Source organism: Ochotona curzoniae, unplaced genomic scaffold (genome assembly GCF_017591425.1).
Source record: "Ochotona curzoniae isolate NIBS_2020 unplaced genomic scaffold, NIBS_Ocur_1.0 scaffold_2587, whole genome shotgun sequence".
Classification (NCBI taxonomy): Eukaryota; Metazoa; Chordata; class Mammalia; order Lagomorpha; family Ochotonidae; genus Ochotona; species Ochotona curzoniae.
Window position 1 is genome coordinate 29558687 of NW_024467096.1, and position 24368 is coordinate 29583054.

Below are 24368 nucleotides of genomic sequence, written 5' to 3' on the forward strand. Positions count from 1 at the left end.
GTTCCCCTGTATTATTACATTAGTATAGTTCTTCATACAGAGTCATAGGTCCATCATTGTGGCAATGGACAATGGCAGACAGCACTGTATTGTCAAGATTTAGTTAACAATTTCATTGGGAGTCCATCTTTGTCTGGAAGTAGAGATGCATACTGCATTGTATCCTCACATCTGGATGTGATAGTCTCCATTACACAGTTACTACATATACCCTGAAATGAAAAGCCACAAAACAAAACCAACTAAAGGAAGAAAAATAGAAACTTACAATGCCATTAAGTTAAATAACATGCTGCTAGATATGATAGTCTCATTACACAGTTACTGTATGTCCCTTAGATGAAAAGCCACAAAACAAAATCAACAACAGGAAGAAAAAAAAGAAATTAACATTGTGAAGTTAAGTAACATGCTAATGAATGACTAATGTGTAACTGAAGAAATGTAAAAGACAATCAAGAACGATCTTTAACAAAATGATGCAACTGTATGATATATGAGTCAGTGCAGAATTTGATGAGACTTCTGTTTTGAGAGTGTTTTGAGAGATGAAACTAAAAAAAAATCAAAATCCATGAGATATAGTTTCCACTGATCTTTGTTGATAAGATGTGTCTCCTGTAGGCAACATATGGGTGTTATTTTTTTAATCCAGTCTATTAATCTATGGCATTTGATTGAGGAGTTTAAGCTATTTACATTCAGGGTTAATCTGAATGGGTGGTACTTTGGTCCTGTCATTTGAGGAATGGGTTGTTCATTGGTTTAGTCTTCTGTTGTCATTTTACTGGGATGTTCTTCCCGTTTGCCTTTGGTTTTGGTAGGTGCTATTCCTTTTCTCAAGAGAACAACTTTAAGTATCATTTGTAGGGCAGGTTTGGAAGAGCAGAATTCTTTTAACTTTTCTTTACTGTGGAAGAATTTTATTTCATTTTCAAAGACAAATGAGAGCTTTGCTGAATGTTTTTCTGGGCCGACCATTTTTTTCTTTTAGAATCTGGAATATGTCACTCCATTCTCTTCTTGCCTGTCGAGTTTCCTGTGAGAGATCTCCTGTGAGTTTAATTAACATTCCTTTATATGTCAATTGATGTTTTTCACATGCACATTTAAGGATCTTTTCCTTATGTTCGATTGAAGAGAGCTTGATTTATCATGTGTCATGGTGAAGCTTGCTTTTGGTTAACGGTGTTGGGAGTTCTATGCCCCTCCTGGATGTTGTTTCTTAATTCTTTCTCTAGATTCGGGAAATTTTCTCTTTTTATTTCATTAAATACATTTGTAAAACCAGCTTCTCATTCAGATCCTTCTGGGACTCCTATAACTCTTGTATTTGGCCTTTTAATAGTGTCTTCCAATTCTTGAATACTTCTTTTTAGCCTGACCTAGCTCTGCTTCCAAGTTTTTGTTTGTTTCCTCCTGGTGACAGGAAATATCTTCCAATTCTGAGATTCTTTCTTCTACTTTCTTCATTCTGTTTTGCAGACTCTCCACTATACTTTTAGTTTGCTTCACTGTATTGTTAATTTCTGATATATCAATTTTCATTTTATTCATTTCCTGTATGACATATTCCTTAAATTCCTTGAATGTCTGCTTTATGTGTTTCTCATTGTTGATAAGAAGCTTTATAACAATTGTTTTGAAATCTGTCTTCCCCATTTTCACAATGTCTTCATCAGTTGATTCTGAGTTTGGAAAAGGCCTTTGCTCCTTTGCAGAGGAATCTTCAGTAATATACATTGTGCCTTTATCTCTTCTTTTGCTCTTGGTCATTGTACTTCTGGTTAGCAGAGTCTTGTCCTTGGGGCAGGTTTCTAAGCTGTATCACCCACAGGTCTACAATTAGGTTTCACTCTTATTGTGGTTGGTATACAGCTGTTTTTTGCAGTCACTTGTGGCACTCCCTCCAGCGAGTTCCAGGTCTGGGTTCTTTTTTTTTTTTTTAAGATTTATTTTATTTTTATTGGAAAGTCAGATATACAGAGAGGAGAGATAGAGAGGAAGATCTTCCATCTGATGATTCACTCCCCAAGTGAGTGCAATGGCCGATGCTATGCCGATCCGAAGCCAGGAGGGTCCCAAAGCTTTGGGCCGTCCTCAACTGCTTCCCAGGCCACAGGCAGGGAGCTGGAAGGGAAGCGGGGCCGTCGGGATTAGAACCGGTGCCCATATGGGATCCTGGGCATGCAAGGTGAGGATCTTAACCACTGTGCCACCGCGCTGGGCCCGAGGTCTGGGTTCTTATGTTAGACTTCCACCATGGTCTCCACAGCCTAGCTCATGGCTCACCAGTTTCCACCTCCTGTGATACTGTGTTGAGGCTGTACAACCTTTCTCCCACTTCTGGTTGAGCAGTTCCCAGGATTAGGAAGACAGCAGGAATCCTATACAACTTGCTTGTTGTTGGTGCTGATCTTGCTGGAACCTGTTGGCCGTTCGGTCTGAGCACCACACAAACCTATTTTGACCGACACAATGCCATAGTAAGTATCATTTTCCCTGTGGGACCAGTGCAATGCACTGAGCTTAATGAATTTGCTCCCAGCTCAGCACAGTTTACTGTTGTCCCAGCAGCCTTAAAGTCTTTGCCATACCATACAAAATGGTGCCTGATATGCTACTACTAGAGTTCTTGATCTGCTGGCCGGAAGGTCTGAGAGCTCCCCAAACCTATCTTAGGTAGAACCTGTAGGATGCCATGTGTTGCAGTTCACTGAGCCAGAAATGAGTTCACTCCCAACTCACTGCATATGTAGTACTGTCCCATAGCCTTTGCCTCACTATACAAAATGGTGCCGATTCGGCTCTAGGGGGCAGACTGGACTGTGAAATCACTGCCTGTGATGCCAGCATTCCTAATGGGAACTTGCTGCACAAGTGCATGTCCAGCTCCCTTTGAGTGCGTATGGGAAAACAGAAAAGATGGCTCAAATGCTTGCAGTCCCTGCATCAATGTGAGAGAACCAGATTGAAGTACCTGGCTTCATCCTGGCCCAGTCTTGTGTGTTGCTGCCATTTGGAGAGTGAAGCAGCAATTGGAAGATCTCTCTGTCTTATTCCCTATTTATAACTCTGCATTTCAAATATACAAATCCTTTGGGGAGAAAATGTGAGTCAGATCTTACCTCTGTTTAGAATCTATAGTGGCTTGCCATTTGTTCTGAGTAAAAACTGAAGTTCTTAAAACTGCATTCTCTGCCCCCACCTCTCTCCATTCTAAGCTATGCACTCTTTGCTCCAGCATCCCAGTTTCCTGCCTCCTGGCCTTTGTACTTGTTGTTGTTTTCACTTGGGGCGGGGGTGCTTCTCCTTAAACACCACATGGCTTACTCTGTCACTTCCTTCAGGTCCGTAAATCTGAGTCTTCCCTAACCACTAATTAAATTACCAAATGACCAGTACCTCCTGTTCCCCTCTGTTCTCCTCCTTGCTCTCTCTTTGCCCCCAACAGGCTTCACCTTTTAACACATAAATGTTATTTGTTATTATTATTCCTGTCTCTTCTCCACCCCTCCACCCCAGGATATAGGCTCCAAGATGGAAGGAATTGTTGCCTGCATCACCCAGTGCAGTTATATGTAAAGTAACTATTTGGTGAAGTTTTGTTTAAATTTGTAAGCTAAGCTTCCAGACAGAATTTCTGAATCACAGAGATTTTTACTTAGAATTTTACCATTTACTAAATGGTAAATTTAAATTTAAATTTAAATTCTAAGTAAAATTTTTACTTAGAATTTTACCATTTACCATTACTAAATTGCCCTTCCAAAAGATTGGGACAGATTCTTACCAATTTTGCACATGTGTTTGGGTTCCCCAAACACTTAAACTCTTTGACCACATATATACTCAATTTTGTGTGACTGGTTTGTCAATCACAATTGTAAGAAAACAACAGAACCCACTCTGGCTAACTTAGATAGCTAATATTTCTGAGTGGAAGATCACAGACTCCATAGGGAGCCTGGAAACCAAGTTCGTGTCTGCAGCAAGGGCAATGCTAAGCCACAGGCTGGCAGCTGCTCCAGGAACGATGCCCACTGTTGGCTCTAGGCCCAACCGTGGAGCTCACGTTTAGGCATCTGATGGATTGTGGGCATACTGTTCTGAAGTTGTAGGTCTTGCTGTTGTGTCCCTTGGTTTGAATGTTACCTGGAGCCAGTACTCACTAACAGTTCCATGCTCCAATCCTTTACTTTGGACTGTCTCTAGATTATTCACATTTTGAAGTAACTTTTCCAAGAAGGATTAATGGGAGCTGCACACTATGAGTTCCTTATCTCCTTCTATCCATCTGTATATCTTTCTGGTTATTCTATAGTGGAGACAATCATGGTCTTCTCTTTACCTCTGCTGTCTATATTTGTTGCAAGCCTGTCTTTCAAATCACTGTTTCATTTTTCTGAAATATCTGTACCCCTTTGCCATTTCTATCATAACTTTCATCTCCAAGCTGGTTTCAATATTATTATTATTATTATTTTAAAGATTTATTTATTTATTGGAAAGTCAGATATACAGAGAGGAGGAGAGACAGAGAGGAAGATCTTCTGGTCCGATGATTCACTCCCCAAGTGAGTGCAATGGCCGATGCTATGCCGATCCAAAGCCAGGATCCAGGAACTTCTTCTGGGTGTCCCACACGGGTGCAGGATCCCAAAGCTTTGGGCCGTCCTCGACTACTTTCCCAGGCCACAAGCAGGGAGCTGGATGGGAAGTGGAGCTGCCAGGATTAGAACCGGCGCCCATATGGGATCCCAACGCGTTCAAGGCAAGGACTTTAGCCGCTAGGCCACGGTGCCGGGCCCTGGTTTCAATATTATTAACAGTTTTCCTGACTGGTGTCAGTGTACTTCATCTTGCTCTCTGGTCTCTCATTTCTCCTTCTGAAGCTCTTTTGCAAACAATCTGTATGGTCTTTTTCTTTGAAGGTGAAACATGTTCCTTAAATATCTTCCATATCTGTCACTTTGTAAGTTGTATTATGCACGTGAAATGAGTTGCATCCTTTCGGCATGGAAAATACTCAGTTCTATACATAATTGTGTCTAATTCCCTGGTTCACAAAATTGGAAGAGGCCCAGTGGAGTGAGCTGGAGCGGGGCTTTAAAATGAAAATGTTGCCTTCAAACCACCTAGGTTGTCATTTTTCTTGATGCCACAACTTCCCTTTAGAAAGCAAGTTGCCCAAGCAGGAGGCCATTGTGGGCAATAGTGAAGTGCTTACATAATAGATGTGTGGTGTCTTTGCATTTAACTTTGCTTAATGGACTCTGGTCACCGCCTGCATAGCCTATTTGGGTTTCTTGTTTCTGCTCTCCTTCCCTCCCAATCAACTTCATGAAGGAAACTAAAAGGACTTTTCAACTCAGCTGTGTTATCAGCCCCGCCTTCCTGGCTCTTGGGCCCGCTTTCCTTTTGGTCTTGATTTGGGGTTAGTTTTGTTTCTGTCTTTACTAGTTAATACAGGAGGAAAATATGGATCAGTCATGGTTCTGAATGCATGGTCTTAATTTTTCCCCAAGTTTTGTGAGACCCCCCGTTTTAAAAATTTCTTTTAAATTTAATTTACTTATTTTAATTGTATAAATGTTGTTTTTGATAATTCTTACATACTTGATTAGGGTGCGAAGGGTCAAGGGCTACAGGGGAGTGGATGGAACCATTGTTTTGATATTTACTTTTTTCCTTCCTGTATTTGGGAGGAGGAGAAAAAAGAGAAGCCACACCCAGTCTGCTAGCCATGCCAGGGTCCCCTATGTGGGGCATGCTCTGAGGGTCCTGCTCAGGTGCTTTTGATAGTTCAACAGTTCTATATTGCTGCCAATCTTGCCACTCCAATCACAATGGAATCTCTCCAGACTCCACTGGCTGACATAATCCACCTTAGAGTTCGCCCAGATTTTCACTGCCAACACTTGGCTGGGGTAGATGATTAATTTGTTCTGTCCTCCGTCCTGTTATGGTACCACGTGTCCTCTCCAAACCCCAATCTACTGCCATATCCTCCATGTGCATCTGGATATGCTATCCACTACTCTAAGGCACTGAGGAGGCTGACACATGCATTCCACGGTCAGTCCATGAAACCTGCAATTTCCTCCATGGTTGAAGTTCTGAATCCAGTGGTTCAATTGGGGGGGCGGCGCCCAAAGACACTTAATCAGAGGTGATCCCAGACCTGATTCTTGTGTGTGCATGCCAGCACACGGTCCAACACAGTGTGTTGCCCAAATCGGTCTATGTGCATGCACACTGCTAGCAACAATTGCTAGGTCAGTTGCCTCCAGCCCTATCTTCTATGCAAACTAATGAGCGTTGCAGTCCAGCCTTATTCTACTCACTGTACATTCGGCCCCCAACGCAAACCAGTGGGAGTGGAAGCCTGGTCAGAGCGACCTGCAATAATCCCTACCAGGCCTGCTTCCTGCTCTGGTTCCCATGTTTGCCAGTATGTACAGCAGATTGGTTCTGTCTGTCTCACATCCCATTCAGCTCTTATACATGTTGATGAGCATTGAAGCCTACTTCAACCCAACCAGCCCCACTATCCAGCCCACAGACACGTGCTAGTGGGTGCCACTCTCTGTCTAGCCATGCCTGTGCCAGTCCTGGTTCTCATGCTCACTAGTCAGAGTAGCAACCCAAGAGGGAGGTGCCCACTGTTTCCTTACTATGCCCATTCCCACTCCCAGATCTTGCACTCTCCAGGTGGTACTACAGTTTAGCTCAACAGAATTTTCCCCCCTGTGTCAGCATCTGCTAACTAATGCTATGGCAAAGTCCAACCTACACTCACACCATCTGGCTTATGCACATACCAGTAGGTACAGTCCACCCAGCATGGCTTATGCCAGATCTAGCTTGCATGCAGGCCAACAGGTATTGTAGCCCTGCCCAGCCTGGTCTGCTCCCAACCCCAGCTCTCATGCTCAAAAGTGGGAATGGTGGCCCAGCAGAGGATCTCTTTGCAGGCTCCCTACTGGGCTCTCCCACTCTCCCCCAGGTCTCACATGGCCCGCCTCATCTCGACATTTGCCAGTGGGTCCTGTAGTCTGTCTGGGCCCAGCCCACTCCCAGTTCCAGCTCATGCTGGTGGGGACTTCAGCCAGCCAGCATAGCCAGTCCCAAGTCCTGGCCCTAATGTTAACTGGAAGGCATTGCAGCCCAACCTGGTATGAGCCACACACCATTCTGGCTCAGATTTGCTAGTGGATGATATGAACTATTCCAGTCTGGCTTGCTCCCAGACCTAAGCTAAAGGCAAGCCCATAGGTACCGTTCCCTGGGCTGGTCTGGGCTGCTCCTTTGTTCTTACACTCACTTGGAGGGACTGAATCATGACAGACGAGTTGCCAAGCTCCTCCATCAGAACCTCTCCCAGTGTGTTATGGGATAAGGAGTTGATTAGCACTTGTTAAGCTGAGCAGTAACAGGAAATGGGCTTGCAGCTAAAAGCACCTGGACTAACGGGATTCATTGACATCCTATTTGGTTAAAGGGCTTGGGGGAAAGAGTATATAAGGAGTAATAAAGGGAGGCTTCAGGGAGACTTTCACCATCACTGGTCTCCTGTTGGTCCTTCATTCCCAGACCCTCTCCGGGTCCACGCTACTGGCTCTGCTGGCCAGAGCACCAGTGGGAGATCCTGCACACATGGCTAGGTCCATGACCAGCCAACTTAGTCCACCTCCTGTCCTAGCAGGAACAATGGCTTCTCCTGACTAGCCCTCACCCATTCCAATTCTTACTGTTGGGTGCTACTGTTCAGCCAAGCCTGGTCCATACCCAGATACAGCTCATGCATGGCTCAGCAGAGACAGAGACCTAGCCCAGTCCATCTTACCCATCCTGGTTCTGATGAGTTCCAATGGGTACTAGAGTGTAGCCCAGTCTTGCATGCACCAGACCCACTTCACACCTGTGCTGAGGGAGACTGCATGTCCTGACCAGAACGCAGTCTCCTCTCTGGCCCCCATGCTCACCAGTGGGAACCACAACCTAGCCATGGCATTCCCTTAGCTCTCCAAACAGGCCTGATCCCAGCCACAGATCTCACGTGTGCCACTGGTTGCTCTGTCCCAGCTTGGCATAACCCCTTTTCCTGTCTTGGCCTTTGCCTTCAGATGCTGCAGCCTGGCCTGGCCCAGCTGGCCCCAAGTCCCAACTCTCACTGGAGGATGCTGGAACCTGGTCCTGATCAGTCAGCTCTCATCCCTGGCTCATGCAAACCAGTAGGTGTGGCAGCCTAGGCCCAGCATGACCTGCACTCCATCCTGGTTTCTCAACTTGGCCAGTATGCTGTGGTTTGCTTGGCCCCGCCCTGCCTGGTCTGCCCCGCTTCTAAATCCAACTTACACACTTGCTGATGGATGGAGCTACCCTGCCCAGCCTGCCCAACACCCAGGCCTGGACCATGTGCTCATCAGTGGGAGCTATGACCCAACAGGGGAGTTTCCCATGTTCCCTCGCTCAGGCCACTTCCAGACCCAGATCTCACACATGCCAGCCAGTGCTTGGTCCTTATGCAACATGGCCTGCCCCATCTGTCCCAGCTTTTGTATGAGCTGGTGTGGCCCAGACTACCCCACACCCTGTTATATTCCACACCATGTGAGTGCAGCAGCCTGGACTTGCTCACTTATTCCCAGCTACAGTACTATGAGCATCAGTGAGTTCCATTGTCACTTCTAGATCAGTCCATCAAAATCCCAACTTTCAAGCTAACCAGTGGGTTGGGCCAACATATCACCCACAGAATTCAATCCTGGATATGGTTCTTTTGTGTCTTTGTTGGTCATGACCCAGTCTAATGTGACCCATCCCCTGATCTGATACTCATTGTCGGGTACTGGTATCTAGCCCTGCTAGAGAGGCCCCAGTTTTAGCTTGCGTGTGTGCTGGTGTGTGGTAGTCAATACTGTTTCATGCTAACAAGCCCAACTCAGGACTTCCATGTTTGCTGGTGTATCAGTCTGACTAATAAAAATCTTCAGGTCTCTCTCCTCCAAACCACCAGGTCTCAGTCCCCTCGCTTACCTGCAAGTTGTGGCCCTGTGGTTGGGTGTCCCTCGGGATTCATTCTGGACCTACGTGTACAGTGGCTTTATCAATGGATGTCCTGAGGCAGTATTTTCATGCCCTTAAACCCCTAGAGCTCGTCACTGGGTGGCCAGAGGGCAGAGCCTGGTGCCAGTTGGCACTCTAGCTGCCCACAAGCGCAAAACCCTCCCCCTGTGTAGCAGCAGTGGATGGGGAGCTAGGATCCCCAGCAGGAAGCCTGGGGTGGCTGTGGCTGGGTACCCCCAGCCACAGCCATGTTACCAGTACCACTGCTCAGACTTACCTGGACTCCGCCCACCAAGTAAGTAAAGTACTTCTCAGGTTCTGTTAACATGCTTGCCACTGCTGTAGCTTTATATATGATCTGGAGAAACACATTTTCCCAAAGACTTGGACCATTCGCCTGTGTTTTGGAAGTTTTGGAGTTTTTAACATTTTCTTTGTTTGCACCAGGACTCATTTAAAAACTCTTCATTATTGTGGTTATTCTTTTGTCCACTTCAGTGCATTTCTTAGAAATGCCCTGTGCATATAATGTATGTCAACTTTTTCAAATGTCTTTACTGGCATTATCTTCAGATAAATTGCAAAGCAGCCGTCACTGGCCTGATCGAGTGTGCTCAATGGGTATTCTATCCAGTATGGGTACTACTGGACAGTTACTAGTTACATATGGCTGTTAACCTCTTAAATATTGCTAGTGCAAATTGAGATGTGCTGGATTTGTAAAATGCACACTTCATTTCACAGGCTTAGCACAAAAGTAAGAATGTAAAGTAATAATTTACATTGTCGTTATGTTGTGATATTTTGATTTACTATGCTAGGTTAAAATGCACAATTAAAATTAGTTTTCCCTATTTTTTTCATTTCATTTTTAGATTTTGTGTTTTCCTAATTTTTATTGCTTGCTTGAGAAGATGTAACAGAAAAGAGAGAGAAGGAGAGGCAGAGAATGAGAGCTTCCATCCACTGGTTCACTCCCCAGATACTCACAGAGGCCCCTGACTGGGACCAAAGCCAGCTGCCAGGAACTTAACCCAGTGTCCAAGTAACTTAGGCAGTAGCTTGAACCATGACTTGCTCCCTCCCAACGTCTACAATAGCAGGAAGCTGGACTTGGGGAACTGGAGGTGATAATCAAACACAGATACCTGGATGTGGATCATGGGCACCATAATCAATGGATCAAACACTCCTCTCTTTTCTTACTTTTAAAATGTGATTGCTAGGGGAATCGGCCTTGTGGCTTAGTGGGTTAGGCGACTACTTGTAAACCTATCATCCCATATAAGTGCCTGTTTGAATCCTGGCTGCTGTATTTCTTTCTGGCTCCTGGCTAATGCCTTGGGAAAGCAACAGAAGAAGACCAAGTGTTTGGGCCCCTGCTCCAGTGTGTAGAAAACCTGGAAAAAGCTTCTACTCTTGGCTTTGGTCTGGCCCAGCCCTGAACTTTGCAGCCATTTGGGAAGTGAATCAGTAGATGGAAGACCTCTCTCTCTCAATCTCTCTTTTTCTCTCTCTCTGTAACTCTGCTTTTCAAATAAACAAAGTTGTAAATATATTTTTAACATTTATACTTTTAATAAATGTCTCAAGTAGCAATGCAAAGTCACACTCGTGGCTCACATTTTATTTTGATTGGACCCAGCTACTCTAGAGTTACCTTCATGCAGCAATGGGTTACGTAAGACGCTAGTAACGTAACCACGCAAACAAGTGACAATTGCACTGGCGTGGTAAACGTGTGGCAAGAAGAGCAGCAGGCATGGAAATATGCTCAAGGTACTGACTTGTCCTGCCAGAACCTTCCTTCCCCACGTGGTATGTCAATCTCTGCCCGTGCAAATGTTTCTAGCTAACTATCCTAAGCCAACTGACATTCCTTAAGTGAAAATCACACTTTATTCTTTATTCACAATCAATTTGCTTCAAAAACAAAAGCAGGAGGAGTAGATGTTGATGTCAACGTGAATACGATGGATGGCTGATGAGTTGACTACTGTTGAAACAGGGTGATACCTGCAGGAATGTGGTTGACATTCTTCTAACGAAAACTTTGCAAGGATTCAGCTAGCCCCAACGGTCTTCCTTAGCACTAAGTAACCTGCTGTTCTCATCTTATACTTAGCATGTCTCATGCAAACATTAATCTTTTGGGCCCAGCCTAGTGGCTGAAGTCCTTGCCTTGCATGAACTGGGATCCCATATGGGCGCTGGTTCACGTACCAGCTGCTCCACTTCCCTTCCAGCTCCCTGCTTGTGGTCTGGGAAATCAAAAGAGAATAACCCAAAGCCTTGGGACCCTGTACCCATGTGAGAGTCCGTGAAGAAGCTCTTGGCTTTGGATTGGCTCAGCTCCAGCTGTTGCGGCCACTTGAGGAGTGAATCAGTGCATGGAAGATCTTTGCCTCTCCTTCTCTCTGTAAATCAGACTTTCCAATAAAGTAGAAATAAATCTTTTTTTTTAAGTTAATCTTCCCTGAGGAATTGCAGGTGTATTCTGCTTGGCCTGGGACCACCCTTGTCTGTGAAACCGTTCCCCTCCTGCTTCAGGGTGTGAGGAGCTTCTAGTCTTGAGGCTGCCCAAGACACACTCTGTTATAGATTGCTAAGAAGATAGCCTGGATTTTCTGCCTCTTTCTTTGAAAGATTTATTTATTTTTTTACTGGAGAGACATATTTACAGAAAAAAGAGACAGAAAGATCTTCCATCTTTTGGTTCATTCTCTAAATGGTCACAACAGCCAGAGCTGAGCAGATCCAAAGCCGGGAACCAGGAGCTTCTTCCAGGTCTTCCAAATGGGAGCAGGGTCCCTCTGCTGCTTTCCCAGGCCACAAGCAGGGAGCTGGATGGGAAGTGGAGCAACTGGGAGAGAAAACGGCATCCATGTGGGATGCTGGCGCTTGCAGGCAAAGGATTAAGCAGTTGGGCCATTGTGCCAAGCACCCTTTCTGCCTCTTTCTCCTATCTCATGGAAACTTCTGCCCCTGATGGCCAGGTTTCCTGAGGTGAAAGTCAAAAAGGAACTCCCAAATGTATTTAAGGAAACAATATTTTTTCATAGTTTAAGCTCCACATTATATTACCTTAAGAAGGTCTCCCTTTAAAAACACAATAGATTTCCTCTTGGTTAGAACCTGTGTGTCCAAAGTAAGCAGACAATGGGCACAGTACCATCAGAAGAGCAGAGCTTTTCCAGTAAGCTAAGAATAGTCTGAAAACTTCTCAACTTCACAGTTTTTACTTTGCTTCATCTCTAAAAAGGACTTGGTTCAAAGATACTTGGTTAGTGCTTTGGGCCTACAGAAGCATAATCTTATCAGTGACTGGTTTGCAACAGCTTTTCCTACGAAAGTGTGCACATATATCTCTGAAACCAAAACACAAGGGAAATACTGAGGAATTGAACAATGTGCAGGCCTAGTGCAATGGCTTAACTGGCTAATCCTTCCTCTGCAAGTGCCGGCATCCCCTATGGTACTGGTTCATGTCCTAGCTGTGCTGCTTCCCATCCAGCTCCCTGCTTGTGGCCTGAGAAAGCAGTAGAGGATGGCCCAAAAGCTTGGGACCCTGCACCCATGTGGGAGACCCAGAAGATGCTCCAGGCTCCTGGCTTTGGATAAGCTCATCTCTGACCGTTGTGGCCACTTGGGGAGTGAACCAGCAGATGCAAGATCTTTCTGTCTTTCCTTCTCTCTGTAAATCTGCCTTTCCAATAAGAAAAAAAATAAAAGAAAAATATGCTTTATTTTACTTTATTTCCCAGCTGTACTTGAGGATCACTTCAACCTTAATGTACAGAGAGAAGATTACTCAGAGCGCTTCTTCAGACGTCAGACTCCCTGGCTTCAAATCCTCAGTGATTTAGAAAGGATTTGGGGGTGGGGGAAGGGCAGGACTGTGGCATAGTGGGTTAAAAGCTGCCTCCCATATGGGCACTGGTATGATTCCTGGTTGTTCCATTTCTGATCCATCTCCATACTAACACACCTGGGAAAACAACGGAAGATGGTCCAAGCGCTAGGGTACCCACACTGACATGGAAGAATCTCCTGGCTTATGACTTTGGACCAGCCAAGCTCCAGCTGTTGCAACCATTTTGGGAGTGAACTAGAAGTTGAAAGATCTCGCTGTCTTTCTGTAACTTTACCTTTCAAATAAATAAATACATCTTTTAGGAAAATATGTATTTTTAAAAAGTGGAGAGAAAAAATTATGTCTTGAAAGCCTTGGTAAGTTTTTAAAACTCTGTAAGGTAGGAATATTATGTCTCAGGGGAGGGACCAAAGGAGAGATCCTTATCTAAATAGTAACAATCATAAATGTTAGTTGGTATTCTTAAAGAAATTCCTAATGATTGAAATGGTCAGCGTGGATTCACTTATACCCACTAGGTGGGACACAAAGATTAGTTACTCCTCTCTAGGGTATTGAAGATTTCTCTGCACACCCCTCCTAAAACTGTTCTGCACCTAAACTGTTGACACATGTCTTGTTAGAGTTATAAGCCAGTTTGGACTACCCAAAAAACAGCCAGTTTCAGCAAAATTGTGCTTCAACACTATAAACTGCTAAATACTAAAATGAAAACAGACATGAGACAGCTGAATAGTAATCTATAGCCATTTTAAGGTGTATAGAACCCAGTTGTATATAAACTAAAATTGAAATGTCAATGAAGAAGTCACAGGATGTAGTTCAGAACTCACATTTTTTTTTAACATACTGGTTATTCAATAACATGTCAATTAATTCCTTAACATTATAAATTGTTACTGATGTTATGTCGGGGCTTTTAATTGATCAGGACGGTACTCTGCCAGCTCTACCTTCAGACCAGAGATGATGGTCTCCCCAAGAAACCGTTGAACTTATCTGGACAATAAGATGCTGGACTTTGTACTTGGTATATGCTTGCAATGAAAAAATTTCAACTGAATTTGAACTGAGGTATTGCAACAAGGTGGAGGAATCCACCATGTGGGGAGGGTTTGGGGAGGAGTGGGGGGAATCCCAGTGCCTATAAAACTGTGTCACATAATGCAATGTAATTAATAAAAAAAAAAAAGAAGAAGAAAATAAAAATAATTTAAGGACTGCTTTAAAAATATCTATCCAATCAAAAAAAAAAAAAAAAGGGAAAGAAATTCCTAATGATTTCAATTGCTTGAGTCTTTCCAGATTCTTTGGCCTAATTAGTACTCTGGCTTTTATAGTATGAGAAATGGCTAGTTTTCAAAATAGTTAAATGTTTGTCATTTGCTGTACACCACTTTTTAAAAAATATTTATTTATTTTTATTAGAAATTCAGATTTACAGAGAATGAGAGACAGAGGGGAAGATCTTCCGTACACTGAATCACTCTCAAGCAGCCATAATGACTGAGCCAACGGCCTGAGCCAATCCAAAGCCAGGAGCCTGGAGCCTCTTCCGGGTCTCCCATGTGGGTGCAGGGTCCCAAGGCTTTGGGCTGTCCTTGACTGCTTTCCCAGGCCGCAGGCAGGTAGCTGGATAGGAAGTGGGGCCACTGGGATTAGAACCTGTGCCCACATGGAATCCTGGCAGGTACAAGGCGAGGACTTTAACTGCTAGGCTACTGTGCCAGGCCCAACTTTGTTTTTCATATACAACTCTTGAAGACAGGATTGTATGTCCAACATAACGTGCAACTTACAGTCTTTCTTGAAAATCATATTGTCTGTTACAAAAAAATATTTAAAGACTTAAACATGGGCTTTTTTTATTTATTCATTTTCATTTTATTTAAAAAGTAGAAACAGAAAAATAGAGCAATTAAGACAGAGAGAGAGAGGAAGAAGGAGTGAGCAAGAGAGAGGAACAGGGAATCTCCTATCATCTCAAATGCCTGATGTAGCCCGGCCTTCCAGGCTGTGCCAGGCTGATGCCAGGAACACAGAATTCAGCGTGCACTCTCCCATGCCAGTGCCAGCCCCTCTGCAAGTCTGCCTTGCTGGGGCCACCTTCTGGGGGAGAGCCGGGGCCTTGACGTGAAGCACAAGCAGCAGCACGTAGAGACCCCAGCCTGAGGAATGAAAATGCCAGTTAGGAGGCTCACCTCTGTGAATTAAAAAAAAAAAAAAATCATTATTTTTCATTTCAGTTATACACACACACACACACACACACACACACACACACACACACACGACAGACAAACCAAAAGATCTTCCACTCACTAATTCATTCCCCAGTTGCTCACAATAGGCAGGACAGGGCCTGGCAGGAGGCAGGAACTCATTATGGGTCTCTCACGTGGGTAAGAGAGACTGAATCCCAGAGTCTGCTGCCTCCTGGGGTGCACACCTGGAGGAAGTTGTATCAGAAGATGGTAAAGGGGCCAGGACTCAAACCAGTTACTCCAATATGGGATGCACAGGCTCCAAATGATATTGCAACAATGCCAAATGCCTGTTCTTCGAACATGGTTCTTATGGTTAAAAAACAGTCTAGACAATGACGCTGAGCATGTTAAGCAATTTTATAGCAGGAAACTGTTGTGGCTCTTGTGTGTGCTTTGTCTTAGGGCCCTCATTCAACAAATATCAAGCACTTCCCATGAGGAAGATACTGAGCTGTTCCCTGGGGACAGAGAGGCACTGTTCTTGGACCAGTGGTGCTGGTTTTAAACGCAGGGAGTACCTTTATGTGGTTAACCGCAGAGAGAGCGGTAACAACTTCAGAAACAGCAGGGGGGCGGACCAAGACAGCAGCCAAGGGGACACCTGGTTGGAGACTGGCGCCTGTAGAGACAATGATGGCAGACAGCGTGAGCAGACACAGCTGAGACAGCAGAGTGGAAGAGGATGCAAGATGGGCCTTTGGGTACCAAAATCAGCCTGGAAGTCTCAGGAAGGAACAAGTTAAAACGCCGGAGGAAAGAGAGGAGGCTGTGCTGCCTTGGGTTAGAGACGAAAGGATAACTAGGACTCTCCAGCTGACACATGACTGGGGCTTTGCAAGCCACACGGAAGATGCAATGAAAGATACTCATCCTGCCCAAGCAAAAACTCCCGCAGTGATTTCTGGCAATTGCTTCAAAAGATCCAAGAACAATGGCAAAATCAGCTGGGGCATACATGGAACAAAGCTGGTCTTGAGCGGTGGGTACGTACGAACACAGCATACTCAGTGTGTTTGTGAATATTTAAAATCTTCTGAAATTCAAAGAAAGAGGTAAAAATGATTCCTCCATCTGCTGCGAAGGAAAGGACTCAGAAGGCATTTGAGGAGACTCACCTTTGCTTGTGGACCAGGTAAGGGAGAAGCTGGGGTGCTAATAGCAGAGTTGAGGGGAGGTAGAGCATTTCTACCAACAACTGAACCTGAATAGATGGAACGTGGTGGATGCTTAGCTGTGAGTGCCAGAGAAGGCAACGTGCCAGGAGTGATCCCTGTTTTCTGGCTTGAACAAACAGGTAGAGAAGTTCTCATGAGATGTGACCTCGCAAGCAAGGATTCTGGTATAATCTTAACATTTCCTCCTGGTGGTGATACGGCCTCGCCTGCCTGGTTGGAGTTTCCCGGCGACCCAGGGCAACCAGCCATGCAGTTTGGAAATTTGCATTTTGATGGCATATGGGGCTCTGCAGTTGCAAGCCTCTCAGCTGGCCACTGCCGATTGGTTCCTGCTTTCCACCAGGCCCATCCCACCATGGACCTGAGTACACTCCCAACTTCCTCCCGCAATGTAAGTTGTACCAGGTTTAATTCAATTCACCAAACATTTTGCTGGCTCTCACTGTGTGTTCAGCACTGTATCAGGAGATATGGGGTGGAGTGTAGAGGAACCCACAATTACAAATACAATAAAACGATAGGAAAGGAATTTTACACACATTACCTGTAACCTCCCAGCATCTGTGCTTAGTACACTTTTATAGATGAGGAAGTTGAGGTTGGAAAAAGTTATGGAGCTTTTTCAAGGTCTAGATACTTTTCAAGTATCATGTTTGCCTGTAGAGCTGGCAGTCTCCACTATACAATATGAAAGTACTTCAAATAGGCCTATGGAAGTAGAATTAAAGGAGTAGTTTATTTTGTTGTCAATATTTTTGAAAGCTATCATATGAGAGAACTTCAAATAGTTCATGGAAAAATGAAAAGAAAAGCTGTTGTGTTGTGAGAGAAATTGGAATCCAGGCACCTTCTTCTTCTTCTTCTTCTTTTTTTTTTTTTTTTGACAATATGCATCTCCCGTGAAGTTGGTAAGACCCTGTACATGTTCAAGTACATTCACAATCTGTTGCCTTAGCTGTAGTGGAGCTGGAGGGCATCATGTTGAGTGAAACAACACGAATGCAAACAGACAGCTATCTCATGTTTTCCCTCTCATGTAGGTGTCAAAATTTTAAAAAGTCAAAAAAAGCCTCTATTTATTAGTTTTGTTGCATGCAAAGCTTTTGACCACTTTTAAAAACATTTTTGAAATTCAAGCCTAAAAGGAGTCTTCCAAAAGTTCATAGAAAATTAGCATTATGAAAAAGCTATGTTTGCATCTAAAAATATTTTTGCATTGAAACCTTAGTTGAGAAAATCCTGTCCATCACATAGTTGTTCTCAGATTTGTACTGATGCTGGCTGACAACCCATAGCTTTATGTTCTCAAGCTAATGCCAATGACATGCTGCCCGACAGATAACATGGCAATTCTGAGACGGGTCAGGCTGGTTCAGCACCTCCATCATAAAGAAACACAATCAGCTCTTCCTGGAGTCCCACTGTCTTCCCCCATATGGCGTTGTTAGTTCCCTAAGTCCAGTTACTGGAATGATGTTCTAGACGTGTGCTCATTCCCTCCAGGTTGGGCATGTTACTGTCATGAGGCCGGCAGCAAATAAGATATGTAGCACCTTGTCTTCCCCGGTGTGACTGCCCTGAACACAGAAAATGACTGGTCAACTATTCATGTACTTGCTTATTTTAAGCTTTTTTTTTTTTTTTTTAAAAGATTTATTTATTTTTATTGGAAAGTCAGATACACAGAGAGGAGAGACAGAGAGGAAGATCTTCTGTCCGCTGATTCACTCTCCAAGCAGCCACAATGGCTGATCCAAGGCCAAGAGCCACGAACCTCTTCTGGGTTTCCTATGCGGGTGCAGGGTCCCAAGGCCTTGGGTCATCCCCGACTACTTTCCCAAGCCACAACAGCTGGATGGGAAGCGGGGCCACTGGGACACAAAACAGCACCCATATGGGATCCCAGTGCACCCAAGGCAAGAACTTTAACTGCTAGGCGATCACAACAGGCCCTTATTTTTAGCTTTTAAAGCTAGTCAGTTCAGACAGTAAAATATATTCGACCGGTAGTCCATCTCAATGATATAGAGTGAAAGGTAAGCAAAATTTCCCCCCTTAACTTTTTTATTATGGAAAAATTTAAGTCTGAAAAAAACAAAATAAAACATAACAAAACAAAAAAACCCAAATCAGAATAGTACATTGTGGCACTGTGCTCCCATCACCCAGCTTGAACAATTATTAATGCATGGCCAGTCTTGTTTCATCGACACCCCCACCTACTTCCTCTCACATAGTTTGTTCTGAAGTAAGTGCCAGACATCATTTCACCTGTAAATATTTCATTACGTGTCTTGCAAACATAAAAACTCTTTGGGGGCCAAATGATTGGTCAGCCACTTCCTGAGACATGTTTGTGTGAACATTTGCCCAGAAATGGCTCAATTATCTTGCTTAAAGATGCATTCTCCTTGTGGGAGGGGTGAGAGAGGCACAAGGCCAGAGACAGTAAGGAAGTGGACACTGGAGTTCAGTGAGGGGGAATTGCCTGGGTAGCACCAGTGCTCCTTAGGGAAAACCAGGCCTCTGTGAGGATCAGGACTTCCAAATTTATGGAATCTGCTGGGGCCTTTTACTGAGTCTGAGATGGTGTTTCATGACCCCCGGGGCAGAAACTCAGTGGGGGGTTGCATGAGTTACAGAAGAGGAAGGTGGGGACAGAGATCATCCATCTTCTCATTCACTCCCCAAATGGCTTCAGTGGTGGGATTGGGTTGGTCCCAAGCCAACAGCCAGGAGCTTCTTCTACAGCTCTCACTTGGGCTGTCCATCAGTGCTTTGTCAGGCCAGTAGCAGGAAGTTGGATGGGAAGTAGAGCAGCTGGAACTTGAACCAGCATCTATATGGGTGCCAGAGCCACAGGTAGAGGTTTAACCCACTGTGCCATAGTAACAGCCCCTAGACCAGTTCATTTTCATGTGGAACAGTAGTAAGTCTGTTCATGGAAAGTCACTGTTTCTCCTAGGGTAGTCTAGGCACATGATTGTATTGCCACAAGTCTTGGCACAGTACCCAGCCCAGACTAGATGCTCAGAAAATGACTGTTGTGTCAAGGAAGAGAGTGAAGGGGGTAGGAAAGCATCAGTCATTCCTAGAATGCCAGAGTATTATAAGTAGTTAAATAATAATAAACAAGCATCAAATACGAGCTGTTGGATAGCACAACCGCTTAAGCAGCCGCCTGCAATACAAGAACCCCATATAAAGCACCAGTTCATGTCCAGGCTGCTCCACTTCCCACCCAGCTCCCTGCTAATGTGCCTGGGAAAACAGAGTAGACAATTGAGTGCTTGGGAGATTCGGATAGAGTTCTAGGATCTTGGCTTCAGCCTGTCTCAGCCTGCATAACTCTGCCTTTCAAATAAAATAATAACTGTGAATTAAAAACAACAACCAGGAGAGCAAAGCAAAAATATCTTTGAGGAGGCCCCTCTCCACAGATATCCATGTTCTAGTCAAGAACCAGGATGTGTACACTTGTGGAAACAGGCACAGCTTTTTTTTTGCATGAACATTTTATTTTTATTATCATCATCATCATCATCATTTTATGATATACTTCCATAGGCTCCTGGTATTTCCCTTATCCCAGTCCCAATTCTCTCACCTCCACCTAGTTCCCCTATATCATTATTAAAGTATAGTTCTTAATACTTAGTCATATGTCCATCATTGCGGCCATGGACAATGGCAGAGTGTCCAGCATCCTATTGTCAAGATATGGTAAACAGTTTCATTGTAAGTCCATCTTTGTCTGGAAGTAGAGATGCATGCTACATTGTATCCTCACATCTGGATATGTTAGTCTCCGTTTCACAGCTACTGTACATCCCCTCAAATGAAAAGTCATGATACAAAATCAATAATAGAAAGAAAAATAGAAACTTACAATGCCATGCAGTTAAATAGCATGTTACTAGACATGACAGTCTGCATTACACAACTACTATATATCCCTTAAATGAAAAGCCCCCAAAATAAAATCAACATCAGGAAGAAAAAAGAAATTAACAACACCATGAAGTTGAATAACATGCTAATAAACGACTAATGTGTAGCTGAAGCAATGAAACTTAAGAACCTTCTTGCAAAAAGTGATGCTACTGTATGGTCTATGAGTCATTGAATAAGTTAATCAGAAGAAACTGTTTTGAAGAGGTGAAACTAGCAGAAAACATCAAAACCCATGTGATATAGTTTCTGCTGGTTTTTTTGGTGAAATGTGTCTCTTCTAGACAACAAACAGATGGGTTTGTTTTTTAATCCAGTCTATTAATCTACGACGTTTGATTGAGCTTAAGCATTTACATTCAGGGTTAATATGTATGGGTGGTACTTTGGTCCTGTCATTTTAGGAATGGGTTGTTCATTGGTTTAGTCTTCTGTTGTCATTTTACTGGGATGTTCTTCTCGTTTGCCTTTGGTTTTGGTAGGTGCTATTCCTCTTCTCTGTCAAGAGAACGTCTTGAAGTATCATTTGTAGGACAGGTTGGGAAGAGGCAAATTCTTTTAACTTTTCTTTACTGTGGAAGAATTTTATTTCATTTTCAAAAATGAAAGAAAGCTTTGCTGGGTATGTTGTCCTAGGCCGACAATTTTTTGCTTTTAGGATCTGGAATATGTCACTCCATTCTCTTCTTGCCTGTCGAGTTTCCTATGAGAGATCTCCTATGAGTTTAATTGGCATTCCTTTATATGTCAATTGATTTTTTTCACATGCACATCTTTTCCTTATGTTCGATTGAAGAGAGCTTGATGATCATATGTCTTGGTGAAGCTTGCTTTTGATCAAGCCTGTTGGGAGTTCTGTGCCCCTCCTGGATCTTGTTTCCCAATTCTTTCTCTAGATTAGGAAAATTTCCCTTGTTATTTCATTAAATATTTTTTTTAACCAAGCTTTTCTTCTGCACCTTCTGGGGCTCTCATAACTCTTATATTAGGCCTCTTAATAGTGTCTTTCAATTCTTGAATACTTCTTTTGCCCTATTCCAGCTCTGCTTCCAGGTTTTTGTTTGTTTCCCCCTGGTGACAGGGAATATCCTCCAATTCTGAGATTTGTTAGATGATGACCACCGCCCGCCTGCCCATTGGTGGAAGAGTGTCAGCAAATTGTTCAGAGTTGTAATGGAAGCCTTATTGGAAAATGTGCTCCTGGGCCCCCTTCGCACAGAGGGGAAGGAAGATGGAGGCGAAAAGGGCAGCTGAGATACGTGTTGAGGAGTTTTATGTCCTATAGACACGTGGGCAGGCAAAGGGGCTGTCTGTGCCCCAACTATGTAACAAATGCCCATTCAGGTGTGCCATTGGTCAACTGGAATCCCAACAGGTTGGTGACGTAACCTGCTCTGTGGCCATCCTTTTCCAGGCTGAAACCTGGGAGATGTGTCAGGTTTGGAGCAGACCAGCCCCTCATCTCCAGTGCTCTGGGTAGCCATCAAGATTCTTTCTTCTGCTTGCTTCATTCTATTTAGGAGACCCTTCACTGTACTTTTAATTTGCTCGACTGTGTTCTCAATTTCTGATATATCAGCCTTGGTTTGCTTTCTTGCTGCTGTTTCTTGTGTAAAATATTCCTTAAATCCTTTGAACTCTTGTATGTGCTTCTCATTGTTGATCAGGAGCTTTAAAATGAGTTTTTTGAATTGTGTCCCCCATTTTCTCGGTCTACCTCAGTTAACGTGGAGGTTGGCATAGGGTTTTGCTCCTTTGCAGGGGAGTTTTCAGTAATATTCATTGTGCCTTTGTCTCTTCTTTTGCTCTTGGTCATTGTACTTCTGGTTAGCAGAGTCTTCTTCTTGGGTCAAGTTTCTAAGCTGTGTCACCCACAGGTCTACAGTTTGGTTTTAGTTATTGCAGTTGGTACACAACTCTTTGCTTGCAGCCAATGGTGCCACTGCTCCAGCGAGTTCCAGGTATTAGTTCTTATGTTAGATTTCCACCATGGTCTCTGTAGCACCAACTCCTGCTCACCAGTCTCCACCTCCTGTGATTCCATGCTGAGGCTGCACTGTGGTCTGTACAACCTTTCTCCCACTTCTGGTTGGTCCTCAGAATTAGAGAGAAACCAGGTATCCTATATAGCTAGGTTGTTGGTGGCGCTGATCTTGTCAGAACCTGCTGGACGTTTGGTCTGGGTGCCACATGGGCCTATTTTGACTCATACGATGCCACAGTTGGTTTTATTTTCCTGTGGGACCAGTGCAATCCACAGAATTCAGAGAATTCTCACGAGCTCAGCACATGTGCAGTTCACTGTTGTCCCTGCAGTCCTAATGTTTTTGACACATGTACAAAATGGCACTGGACGTACCACTACTATAGTTCTTGATCTGCTGGCTGTCAGGTCTGAGGGCTATCCAGACCTGTCTTGGGTGGGACCTGTAGAATGCCACGATGGTGCAGTTCACTGAGTCAGAAATGGGTTCACTCCCAGCTCAGCATATGCTCAGTCCTTTCCCTTGCCTTTTCCTCCTTAAGCAAAATGGCACCCAATTTGGCTCTAGGGGGCTGACTGGACTGTGAAATCCACCCCGTCCTCGCACTGTCTGTCTGGGATCTGGAGCTTTGTCTCTGCTCCTGGTTAAGTCAAATGGACCAGCAGGACAGACAGTTCTTTGCCTGGGTTCACCTCCCAAGCTCCCAACCTCCCAGTGAAAGTCCCTTTCTACCTGGTTGCTGGTGGAGTTCTGGCTGCTGGTGGAGTTCAGATCCATTTGCTGAGTGCTGCTGGAGTATCCGTCACTGCAACACCACACCGATGTGTCCACTGCTTTCCTGTGTCTTTCAGTCTCCAGGTACCCCTCTGCTGCTGTTCTGTCCTCTCCTATTTCCTGGAATGTGTCCTTTCTGCTTTATCCTGATTAAATATTTCTCCGTCCGTTTAAACATGTCCTTACCCTATTCTGCCATCTTGATTCTACCCAGGCACAGCTTTTGAGATGGGAGTCATGCTGGGTTTTCTTGATAGGCTCAATGTGGTCACAAATACCCTTCCAAGATGGGTGAATCAGAAAAGTCAGAGGAGGCTAGAGCAACACTGGGTCTGGTGTAGGAGACAGAGGAATGGGCCCATGAGTCAGGGGATGTGGAAGACTCTGAAAGTTGAAAGAGGCAGGAAACACTGTCTTCTGGAGCAGCAGTGCTTCTGATCCCAGATACCAGCCTGGGAGATGCATTTCAGACTTCTGGTCTCCAGAATTATGCGTTCCAGTGTCATCCAATGAACTTTCATCCCACAGAGTACAGTGTAACAAGCACACCTCAAAAGTATCCTCCCTGGAGCAGGCATGTACTGTCACCTGAAGCTCTGGCATCTTATATGGGCTCAGATTCATGCTCCACTTCCAACTCAATTCCTTGTTAACTGACCTGGGAGAAGCACTGGAAGATGTGTCCCTACCACCCATATGGGAAATCTAGAAGAAGTCCCAGGTTCCTGTCTTTGGTGCTACCTGGGAAGTAAAAGTGTGGATGGAAGATAAATCTCTATCTCTCTAATTTTCAAATAAATAAATGGATCTTTTGAAAACTTACCCTCCCAGGTAAAACTCAACAATGAATAGATGAATAATCTAAATTGAAAATGGACAATGACATGAACAAATATCTCTCCTAAAAAGATATACACTTGGGCAGTAAATATAAGAAAATATGTGAACATCACCCCGTATTAAGCCAAGAGAATCGAAACTACACACAGGCATCGCTTCACACTCAGTAGGATGTCTACAGTAGTAAATGTGATGAGAATGTGTGGTAGAATATGGAGAAACTGGAATGCTCATCCATTGCTAGTAACATTGAAAACTAGGGTGGCTGCCATGGAAAATTACTTTCCAGTCTTCAAAAAGTTAAATACAGAATAATTGTAGGACTCAGCTATGTCCATACTAAAACTTGTACATGATCATTCACAGCAGCATTGAGAGAAACAACCCAAGTGTCCACAAACTGACGAGTGAATAACAAAAGTAAGGTATA

General features: G+C 44.1%; 1 long non-coding RNA gene across 1 annotated transcript; it reads left to right on the plus strand.

Annotated features, from left to right (window-relative positions):
- Positions 1-404: 404 nt before the first annotated feature.
- Positions 405-20558, plus strand: LOC121171310. Its single transcript, XR_005886110.1, has 3 exons — positions 405-504; positions 4935-4943; positions 20520-20558. It is a non-coding gene; the product is annotated as an uncharacterized LOC121171310 (long non-coding RNA).
- The last annotated feature ends 3810 nt before the right edge of the window (positions 20559-24368 follow it).